The following is an 11,682-nucleotide window of genomic DNA, read 5'->3' as shown; positions in this document are numbered from 1 at the left end:
TTATTAGCCTCATTACCTGACATTTGAGAATTTCTGGATGGTGCAACACATTTTTCAACATTGAATGTGAATTTGGGGTATTGGGAACTGATCTGTGACAGTCAATGGTTATAAAGCCCAGTCTATCACCAGCAGACCAATCAGACACCACATATGATTATAGCAGACTAAAAAACCCCAAGATTCACACCGTTAATAGGACGATGATTAGTTTATTTGTTAGGTGGGGATTCCAGGAATGCACCCAGCCTTGGCCCGACTCTCACACACTCCTTCCCACTCCTGAAAAAGCAACCAGTAATAAAACAGAAATTGAATAATGTATTAAACAACAATGTTCAAAATATAGGCTAACTACAACAATCACAACCCAGTTCCCTTCCAGCGATTATGCAATAAATACAAATTACGCAACCACAAATTACTAACAAAAACCACACGTGATAAAGTCCATGAAAACGGCAACTGATGGAATGAAATGATAGTGGTGGAAAGTCCCGAGATCGGCTCGCTGTATGTGAATGTCAAGGCCAGTCCTACCGGTATTTCCTGATGAGATGATGACATGTGAATGGGATCAGGAGCGCTCCTTTCTTCACAGGACGACAACAAATCCTCAGACAGTCCTCATGCATCAGGAAGACACCAGACAGTCCATAAACCCAAAACAGGAGACGGTTGAGGACAAAACAAGAATCCACGGCTAGTAAAACGGAAAGGCAAACAGACAGGTCACTCCAGACACGAAACACAAAGGACTTCCTCCTCTCTGTAGAACTGGCCACCTTTTAAATATCACGCTGGCCTCCTTGTCCCCAGCAGCCCCTGCACGCTCAGCAGTCAACCAATCAGAGCCACGGCAGCGACTGCTGGGAGTTGAAGTTTCAATCCCCAGTAGCACCGCTACATGATGACCACTTCCTACAAGAGCGGACACCGTCAGGAATGACATAAATGGCCGTCCAGGTTGTGATTCATCATCAGCTCTACTGTGTGTTTTGAGGTCACCTGCAATGCCTGCATTGGGTTAGCCACCTATGGAGCTCCTCAGGCACCAGATACCCATAGCCGCTTAGCTGATACGTTTTGATATAATTACATTCATCACTCACCTTGGGCATGAACTGCTGGTAATAAAAAGACAAAAAAAGAGAGTGTTCTCCAAATGGGCGCCATCTGTACCTTAAAAAAAGAAGAAAAGTAAAGACTAAGTGCCATGTAAGTAGCTTAGAAAACATGAAGACAAACCAAAGCAGCTGAAAAGACTGACTGAGTAAGTGCAGAGGAGCAGGGAAGAGTACAGGGAGGACATGTCACAGGTATCTGTCCAGACGTCACACTTTAATATTGATCAGTCATTTACCGTTCATGTGTTCCTCACAGGATGATAATTGATGACTTCAGAACCAAAGCTGCAGGCTCCTAAAGGACAGCTTTCCAGGATTTGATATTCATTAAACCTTAAACCTGAACATGGAAAAATATATTAATATTTATCAGACAGTAAAGAACTATACATTACATGTGAAAAAACTCCTTTAGCTTAAGCTTCTCCAGTGCTCAAAGTGGTTTGTACAATGCTACATACTGTATACCCTGCCGTTCTTTCTTATATTCTGTAAGTGTCTTGAGCATGTGAAAGGCGCTATATAAATTAAATGTACTGTTATTATTATCCAGATTACTGTTTAGTCAGCGTCTTTCTCCTGTTTGCCTGACATCATTACTTTTAAATGACATATTAGCCGAGCGAGGGGTGAGTTGCAGCGCCCTAATACATGAAAATTCAACCAAAGAGCAAACTTCAAGCACTGAGCTGCTGCTCTCAAAACCCAAGGAACCCGAGTCATGAGGAACTGATCACGTCTAAAATTACTATTTTAGAGGAACAATGTATTAAAACTATAAAAACAGATCACAGATTAAACAAAAATACACACAGAGCGGCGCTAATAAAAATAATTTAGTTCCTATTCCAAATATCAATAACGCATATAATACTCATCTCTGCACATCTGAAACATTAAATATGGCACTATTAAATGTTAGAGCTTTAACTAACAAAACGTTTTTTATCAACGATCTTATTAGTGATAAAAAATAGATCTTATTGCACTAAATGAAACATGGCTTAATTCAGATGCGCGCAGTTTTAATCGAATCTGCCTCCGGATTACAGTTTTACTGCAGACCGCCAGGGAAAAAGGGGCGGATTGGCTAACATTTACTCGAGCCGGTTAAAATGTAAAGATGTCAGTTTTGTTAAGTTCAAGTCCTTTGAGTATCTCACTGTTGTTATCCATGGAGATTCTCAAGTTCTAGTACTATCCGTGTATAGACCTCCTAAATATAACGCGTCTTTTTTTGAGGAATTCTCTGACTTAATGTCAATTTTAATTACTAACTATGACACACTCCTAATAGTTGGCGACTTTAATTTTCATATAGATAATCAGTGTGATCTAAAAGTAAAAGAATTTATGAACCTCCTGGATTCTTTTGATTTGAGACAACTCATAAATCAGCCTACACATAAAGCAGGTCATACATTAGACTTAGTGATTACTAAAGGACTGAAAGTTGATATAAAACAGATCATTGATATTGGTCTATCAGACCATTTTCTTCTACTTTTAATATAGAAATAATGATAAAAACACTCATGAGAAGCATATTGTTAAAAACGCTTCTTTGATCGGCAGCAGCTTTAAAACTTACAAACATTTTAAGCAATCAGTCCGTTTATAGTGCCAGCTATAATAGCGAGGATAATGTAAATAGTAAGGTGGAAAGATTTAATACTAAAGTGAGAGCTGCTGTTGACATAGTTGCACCTGAAAAGACAGTGAAAAAATCTTCTAGCATTGTTATACCATGGAAGACCCAAAGAGTGTCTGATTTAAAGAGAACATGCGTAGAGCTGAGCGTCAATGGAGGAAGACTAAACTTACTATCCACCACGAAATATTAAAAGTCAAAATAACAGAATACAATAACACTGTCCGTCTTGAGAGACGCTGCTATTTCTCTAAGATTATAAATAACAATGCTAGTAATCCCAGAGTCTTATTTTCAACAATTGATCGCCTACTAAACCCAGGTAGCTCAAAGGAATGCCTCCTAAGTGCTTCCAGTGAAACCTGTGAGGCTGTCGCTGTATTTTCAATCAAAAATTAATGATATTAGAAATAACATAGTATATCTCCCCAACACTAAAGATCCTCCTAAACCCCAGCATCCTGTTATAAACAAATTAAACTCTTTCACTAGGATAGATTTACCTGATTTACAAAAATAATATCTCAATTAAAACCTCCACCGCGTCCTTGACCCGATACCAACAAGGTTTTTCAAAGAAGTATCAGGCGTGCTAATTGATAATGTTCTTGACATAGTAAATTCGTCATTAGATACTGGGGTCTTCCCAGACTGTCTTAAGACTGCTGTAGTTAAACCCCTACTTAAGAAACATAATCTTGACCCATCGCTCTTGAAAATTTTAGACCCATCTCTAACCTGCCTTCTTAAGTAAAGTTCTAGAGAAGGCAGTCATTATGCAGTTAAATGACCACCTAAATAAACATGCTATTCTTGATAAATTTCAGTCAGGTTTTAGAACAAATCACAGCACAGAAACTGCACTCGTTAAAGTAGTAAATGACTTGCGGGTAAATGCAGACAGAGGCCATTTATCTGTTCTCATCCTCTTAGATCTGAGTGCTGCATTTGACACCATTGATCACAACATTCTTAGAAATCGCCTTAGTCAATGGGTGGGCCTCTCTGGCAGTGTCTTAAATTGGTTTGAATCCTACCTGACAGGGAGAAAATATTTTGTTAGTTGTGGGAATTACAACTCAAGACACATGATATCCAATATGGTGTTCCACAAGGCTCTATCCTGGGTCCGCTGTTATTCTCAATCTACATGCTTCCGTTAGGTCAGATTATCTCAGGGCACAACGTGAGCTACCACAGCTATGCTGATGACACACAGCTGTACTTATCAATAGCACCTGATGACCCTGATTCTATTGATTCACTAACACAATGTCTGACTTGTATCTCAGAATGGATGAATAGTAATTTTCTCAAGTTAAATAAAGAGAAAACTGAAATTTTAGTGATCAGCAATAATGGATACAATGAGGCTATTAGAAATAAACTGGATACATTAGGATTAAAAGTCAAGACGGAGGTAAAAAGCTTAGGGGTGATTGTTGACTGTAATCTGAATTTTAAATCACATATTAATCAGATCATTAGGACAGCATTTTTTCACTTAAGAAACATAAGTAAAGTTAGACCTCTTATATCACTGAAAGATGCTGAGAAATTAGTTCACGCGTTTGTTTTCAGTCGACTAGATTACTGTAATGCACTCCTCTCAGGACTACCCAAAAAAGATATAAATCGTTTGCAACTAGTGCAGAATGCAGCTGCTAGAATCCTAACTAGGAAAAGAAAATCGAACACATTTCTCCAGTTTTGATGTCACTACACTGGTTACCTGTGTCATTCAGGATTGACTTTAAAATTCTGCTTATGGTTTATAAAGCCTTAAATAATCTCGCCCCATCTTATATATCGGAATGTCTGACACCTTATATTCCAAATCGTAACCTCAGATCCTCAAATGAGTGTCTCCTTAGAATTCCAAGAACAAAACTTAAAAGAAGTGGTGAGGCGGCCTTCTGCTGTTATGCACCTAAAATCTGGAATAGCCTGCCAATAGGAATTCGCCAGGCTGATACAGTAGAGCACTTTAAAACACTGCTGAAAACACATTACTTTAACATGGCCTTTTAATTTCATTTAACTTAATCCTGATACTCTGTATGTTCAATTTCCTCAACTATTCATGGTGGCTCTAAATCCGTACTGACCCCTACTCTCTTTTCTGTTTTCTGTGCCTGCGCCACCTCCACCTACTCAAAGCTTCATGATGCTCCAACAATGATAGACGGATTAAAAGGCAGAAGTCTACGTGACCATCATCATCATCAAGCCCTTCCGTGAGAATCCTAAATCCAAAGAGGACTGTTTCATTTATGTTAGGTAGAATGCCCAGAGGGACTGGGGGTCTCATGGTCTGGAATCCCTACAGATTTTATTTTTCTCCAGCCGTCTGGAGTTTTTTTGTTTTTTCTGTCCCCCCTGGCCATTGAACCTTACTCTTATTTGATGTTAATTAATGTTGATTTATTTTGTTTTCTTATTGCTTCTTTTATTTTTCTATTCTTTATTATGTAAATTTGAGCTACTGTTTGTATGAAAATGTGCTATAGAAATAAATGTTGTTGTTGTTGTTATTATGTCATGCGACTCATAAACACAACATTAACGTCTGCTTGTTTGTGATGACACTCGGGCACATTTATGAATTAAGCCAAATGATACTCCTTCAGTTACACCATCGACTAACTGCTTTACTTTAGGTAGCAGTAGATAAGTGACAATTATCTTAATTTAAATGTAATTAACAATCAGAAGTGATATAATTGCAGGTTGGCAGTTCTGTATGCATTATGCACTGCTGAAGACACAACTCAACAGACTTTAAATTTCAGGTTGGATGAATTCACACGAATCACCAGTAGAATCTTTAAAACTCTTTAGACGGCCAGTCACCGTGTTTCCATGTTTTGTCAAACAAGCAGCCTGCTCTAACATTTTACTGTCACGCTGTTCGAGTTCAGTTTCTTCCAGTATTTCAGTCATAACCTTCCTTTTCATCCTTTTTCCAAAAAAGAAAACAATTAATAGTAAAAGCTGTAACTGTGTCTTTAGGGGAATCTGAAAGCAAAACATAAAAAGGAGCCACATTTACAACTTTGTTTTGTAATTTCAGCTTCAAACAGGATTAGCAAGATGTCAGCCGTTACTGCAGATTGTAAAAGAAACAAAAAAGGGAGAGTCGTCTTAACAATTAGCCATAAAAAGATTAAAAGAGTGAACTCAAAGCAAAGGGCACAAAGAAGATTCTGTGTGATTAGCACTAAAGGCCTCAGGCACTCCACCTCACAAACAGACAGACAGACGCTCACTTTCACTTGATACGATGAATACAGACTCGTCACACTTGTCACACCATTTAATGTAAACCAAGGGTCACAACTTGGCTGTGTTGCTCATTTTGAAGATTTGACTCCACTTTAATAGTCGTTCACTTCTGACTGTTCAACACACACGTGTTCATGATTAACGTTTAGCGCTTCAAATCTATGAACATACATTAAACAACAGCGCCATTGATTTCCATGGCTTTACTAAAACTAAAAGGCGACTGGACATACTTACTCACTCTTAACCTGTGGAAGGAGCTCCCTTTGGCTAATTCAACTGAGTCTCATTTTCTCATATTTACATGTAGGGGGTGCCAGCAAGCCCCCAGACCCTTCAATAGACCACCATCAACCCAAGTGTCAGTTCACTTAATGACTGACTTTAACAAATACCTGCAGGTATGGCTGATGTCCTGCTACCACACAGGCACAATCCCTCTTATTTTCTTGACTTTTCTTCCTTTCTTTTTCCTCCTCCATGTAAACTTCATCCACACTCACATGACTCTGGCTCACCTGGATGAGGCTGTGTGACCCTACTACAGGTAGATGGTACCTCCGGGACAGACGAAGGTCCCTTGTGTAGCGGTCCGGTGCCACTCAGATTCAAACCATCACTAGGACGTTGATTTATTTATTTTTTCCGTGGGGATTTGAGTAACGCACTCAGCCTTGGCCCGACTCACACACGCTCACAGACAGAGACACAAACCAAACGAATATGTGAAAAATCTATTATCCATCCATCCATTAAGTGTAAAATCAAACATTAACAATAAAAATCAGACAACCTCCTCTTCCTCTTCGGCGATACAAATATTACACACAACAATCAACTCTGACAATAAACACTCAATTCAATGTCCTTATCACTGTTCCAGTGTGTCAGAAATGGATGAAATGGTATGGCGTAAAGAGGATGATGATGATCCAGCCTCCATAATAAATTGATTAAACAGTCCTACCAGTAGTTCTGAGCGGTGAGGGGTGAGAGTTGCGGACGCACAATGACTGCTCCACCACAATACACACGACAGGCAGGTATGAGACAGTCTGTTCATCCTAACAGGAAATGATGCTGGGTACAAATGACTTCATGGTGGTTACGTGGGACAGGGACACGCAGGACACACAGAAGCACAGACCTTCTTGCTGCTTCACCTGCCACAAGTTTTCCGCTGGTCCTTCTTGTCCCCAGCAGCCCCTGCACCCGTTTCAGACATCCAATGAGGGCAATCCCATTAGGGGCTGCTGGGAAATGGAGTCCTTCCAGTGGTACCACCGCTACACTTCAAATGGGGATGATTTGCCCCTGCAGCTCCCCCTGGTGGCACCCATGAAACACCACAGGGCTGTGTTATTAGGCTACAATTCCCAGCATTCCCTGCAGGTATCCATGCAGTCACCTATAGTCCATGCAAGTGGTCTCTAACTGTCTTTCCATTATACTTGCCTCCTGGCCAGGTAAGGAACTTTAAACCATCCCAGCAGGACACCAGCCCATTCCTGGCGACCGTCACACGGCTTACTTTCCCTTCTATAGCACAGCTGCTCTTGTACTGACAATGAATTCAGGAAACTGAAGTGTGTGTCTCAATCTAGTTGTCTAGTTGCAGGTATAATTATATGGTAGAATTAGTAGTAGGGCGACTCTCTCCTGCTTCATTTTTTATCATCTCTATTGCTTTTGATGTTTGCACTTTCTAATGATTCTTGTATACATTATAACTTTCCTTGTAAGTCACCTGGCATAAAGGCAAATGCTAAAGAAATTCCATCCATCCATCCATTATCCACCGCTTACCTGAGGTCGGGTCACAAGGGCAGCAGCCGAAGCAGGGAAGCCCAGACCTCCATCTCCCCAGCCACCTCCTCCAGCTGCTCTGGGAGGACCCTGAGGCATTCCCAGGCCAGCCGGGAGATATAATCCCTCCAGTGTCTTTTGAGTCTGCCCAGTGGGACATGCCTGGAACACCACCACCCCTCCCCCACCCGAACCACCTCAACTGACTCCTCTCAATGCGGAGGAGCAGCGGCACAACTCTGAGCTTCTCCCAGATGACTGATCTTCTAATCCTATCTTTAAGAGAAAGTCCTGACACCCTGCGGAGGAAACTCATTGCAGCCACTTGTATTCACAATCTCAATCTTTCAGTCACTACCCAAAGCTCATGGCAACAGATGAGGGTAGGAACGTAGATCGACTGGTAAATCGAAAGCCTCGCATTTTGGCTCAGCTCTCTCTTCACCACTACGGAGCGTTGCAGAGCCCACATTACTGCAGATGCCGCACTGATCCGTCTGTCGACCTCCCGTTCCATTCTTCCCTCACTCGTGAACAAGACCCGAGATACTTCAACTCCACCACTCAAGGCAGTAATGTGTTCCCAACCCGGAGACAGCATTCCACCTTTTTCTGGCTGGGTACCATGGCGTCGGAATTAGAGGTGCTGACTCTCATCCCCGCTGCTTCACACTCGGCTGCGAATCGCTCCAGTGAGAGCTGGAGGTCACTGTCCAATGAAGCCAACAGAACCACGTCATCCGCAAATAGCAGAGACGAGATTCTGAGGTCACCGAACCAGACCCCTCCGCTCCTTGGCTGTGCCTAGAAATTCTGTCCATATAACTTATGAAGAGAATCGGTGACAAAGGGCAGCCCTGGTGCAGTCCAGCCTCAACATTAAATGAGTCCAACTTATTACTGGTAATGCGGACCAAGCTCCTGCTCCTCCGTAACAATGAGCCTTGTACCCCGTACTCTTGGAAGCCCACCCCACAGGATGCCTCGAGGGACATGGTTGAATGCCTTCTGCAAATCCACAAAACTTATTATTGATTATTATTGATTATTGATCATAATATTCTTAGAAATCGCCTTAGTCAATGGGTGGGCCTCTCTGGCAGTGTCTTAAATTGGTTTGAATCCTACCTGGCAGGGAGAAAATTCTTTGTGAGTTGTGGTAATCAAATCTCAAAGACACATGATATCCGATATGGTGTTCCACAAGGCTCTATCCTGGGTCCGCTGTTATTCTCAATCTATATGCTTCCGTTAGGTCAGATTATCTCAGGTTACAACGTGAGTTACCACAGCTATGCTGATGACACACAGCTGTACTTATCTATAGCACCTGATGACTCCGACTCTTTCGATACACTAACACAATGTCTTACTGGTATTTCTGAGTGGATGAATAGTAATTTTCTCAAACTAAATAAAGAGAAAACTGAAATTTTGGTAATTGGCAATAATGGATTCAGCGAGGTTATCAGAAATAAACTTAATGCACTAGGATTAAAAGTTAAGACGGAAGTAAAAAATTTAGGGGTAACCGTTGACTGTAATCTGAATTTTAAATCGCATATTCATCAGACCACTAGGACAGCATTTTTTCATTTAAGAAACATTAGTAAAGTTAGACCTCTTATATCATTGAAAGATGCTGAGAAATTAATTCACGCTTTTGTTTTCAGTAGACTAGATTACTGTAACGCACTCCTCTCAGGACTACCCAAAAAAGACATAAATCATTTGCAACGAGTGCAGAATGCAGCTGCTAGAATCCTAACTGGGAAAAGAAAATCCGAACACATTTCTCCAGTTTTGATGTCACTACACTGGTTGCCTGTGTCATTCAGGATTGACTTTAAAATACTGCTTATGGTTTATAAAGCCTTAAATAATCTCGCTCCATCTTATATATCGGAATGCCTGACACGTTATATTCCAAATCGTAACCTTAGATCTTCAAATGAGTGTCTCCTTATAATTCCAAAAGCTAAACTTAAAAGAAGTGGTGAGGCGGCCTTCTGCTGCTATGCACCTAAAATCTGGAATAGCCTGCCGATAGGAATTCGCCAGGCAAATACAGTAGAGCACTTTAAAACACTGCTGAAAACACATTACTTTAACATGGCCTTTTTATAACTTCACTTTAACATAATCCTGATACTCTGTATGTTCAATTCATCATAATAACTATTCACAGTGGCTGCAAAAGCCGTACTGACCCCTACTCTCTCTTCTGTTTCTTTTTCCGGTTTCTTTGTGGTGACGGCCTGCGCCACCACCACCTACTCAAAGCATCATGATGCTCCAACAATGATGGACTGAAAGCCAGAAGTCTACGTGACCATCATCATCAGGTCCTTCCATGAAAACCCTAAATACAAAGAGGACTGTTTGACTAATGTTAGGTAGAATGCCCAGAGGGGACTGGGCGGTCTCTTGGTCTGGAACCCCTACAGATTTTATTTTTTTCTCCAGCCTTTGGAGTTTTTTGTTTTTCTGTCCACCCTGGCCATCGGACCTTACTCTTATTCTATGTTAATTAATGTTGACTTATGTTTATCTTTTATTGTGTCTTCTATTTTTCTATTCATTTTGTAAAGCACTTTGAGCTACATTTTTTTGTATGAATATGTGCTATATAAATAAATGTTGATTGATTGATTGATTGAAAACACATTTGGACAGGTTGGGCAAACTCCCATGCCTCCTCCAGGATCCTGGCCAGGGTGTAGATCTGGTCCAGTGTTCCACGACCGGGACAGAATCCGCATTATTCCTCTTGAATCCGAGATTCAACTATTGACCAAACTCTCTTCTCCAGCACCCCTGAATAGACCTTACCAGGGAGGCTGAGGAGTGTGAGCACATCCTTCAGTCACCCTTCTTAAAAAGGGGGACCACCACCCCAGTTTACCAATCTAGAGGCACTGCCCCCGATGTCCTTGTGAGGTTGCAGAGACGTGTCAACCAGGACAACCCTACAACATCCAGAGCATGAGGAACCCAGGGAGAACCTCATCTACCCCAGGGGTCCTGCCACCTCGGAACTAAAATGCTAAAGAAATTATTATATAATAATAATAATAATAATAATAATAATAATAATAATAATAATAGAACAGAAACACTTTTCAACAGACTAAAATCAAAGCACCACTTCCCTTTGCTCTTCTTGTCTTTGTAAAGTCTGCACACACACACCTCTCAGTCACCAGAATTGTGTCACAGCCATCAGCACTTGTTGGTGACAATGCCTTCTTGATTACCAGTAACACCAGCACACTCTTTATTCTGTAAATTTACAAATCCACCATCAAACTAACAGCCAGCTCCACTGCAGAACTGTGTGCATCAGCATAAAATATCTCATTGCAAATATCTCTCTTTCAAATAATCGTTGCTACAAAACTTTCAAGTCCTTACCTGCTTCTGAAATTCAATCCTGCAGTTCATCCTCAGCAGCTTTATTAATATGCCAGCACTTATAAAAAAAAAAACAATTAAACAGCCATTAGAGCCAATGAGGAAGTAAATACAGAAAGAGTGATGACATCAACAGTGGAATGTGACAGAGTTGTAATGTGATATGCTTGTATGCACAAGGCCTGAGAATTTAACTATAAATGAAACTATCTTCACCTCCATCTTCTAATAATATGAAGCTATGAGCCAAAACAAGCGTTCACTCTCCAGTGAGCCCTTAGCCGTACAAAACCTGAACCTTGGAGTGATCAGCCACCCATTATCCAACCCGCTATCTCCTAACTACAGGGACAAAGGGGTTTGCTGGAGCCAATCCCAGCCAACACAGGGGGGAAGGCA

The 11,682-nt window shown here is 41.0% G+C and overlaps 1 long non-coding RNA gene across 1 annotated transcript; it reads right to left on the bottom strand.

Annotated features, from left to right (window-relative positions):
* Positions 1-986: 986 nt before the first annotated feature.
* On the bottom strand, positions 987-11,371 carry LOC120521298. Its single transcript, XR_005632083.1, has 3 exons — positions 11,284-11,371; positions 1,364-1,467; positions 987-1,182 (listed from the first exon to the last, which is right to left on the bottom strand). It is a non-coding gene; the product is annotated as an uncharacterized LOC120521298 (long non-coding RNA).
* Positions 11,372-11,682: the final 311 nt, after the last annotated feature.

The sequence above is a fragment of the Polypterus senegalus genome, chromosome 2 (genome assembly GCF_016835505.1).
Source record: "Polypterus senegalus isolate Bchr_013 chromosome 2, ASM1683550v1, whole genome shotgun sequence".
Lineage (NCBI taxonomy): Eukaryota > Metazoa > Chordata > Cladistia > Polypteriformes > Polypteridae > Polypterus > Polypterus senegalus.
This window is presented reverse-complemented; position numbering and strand designations above follow the sequence as displayed.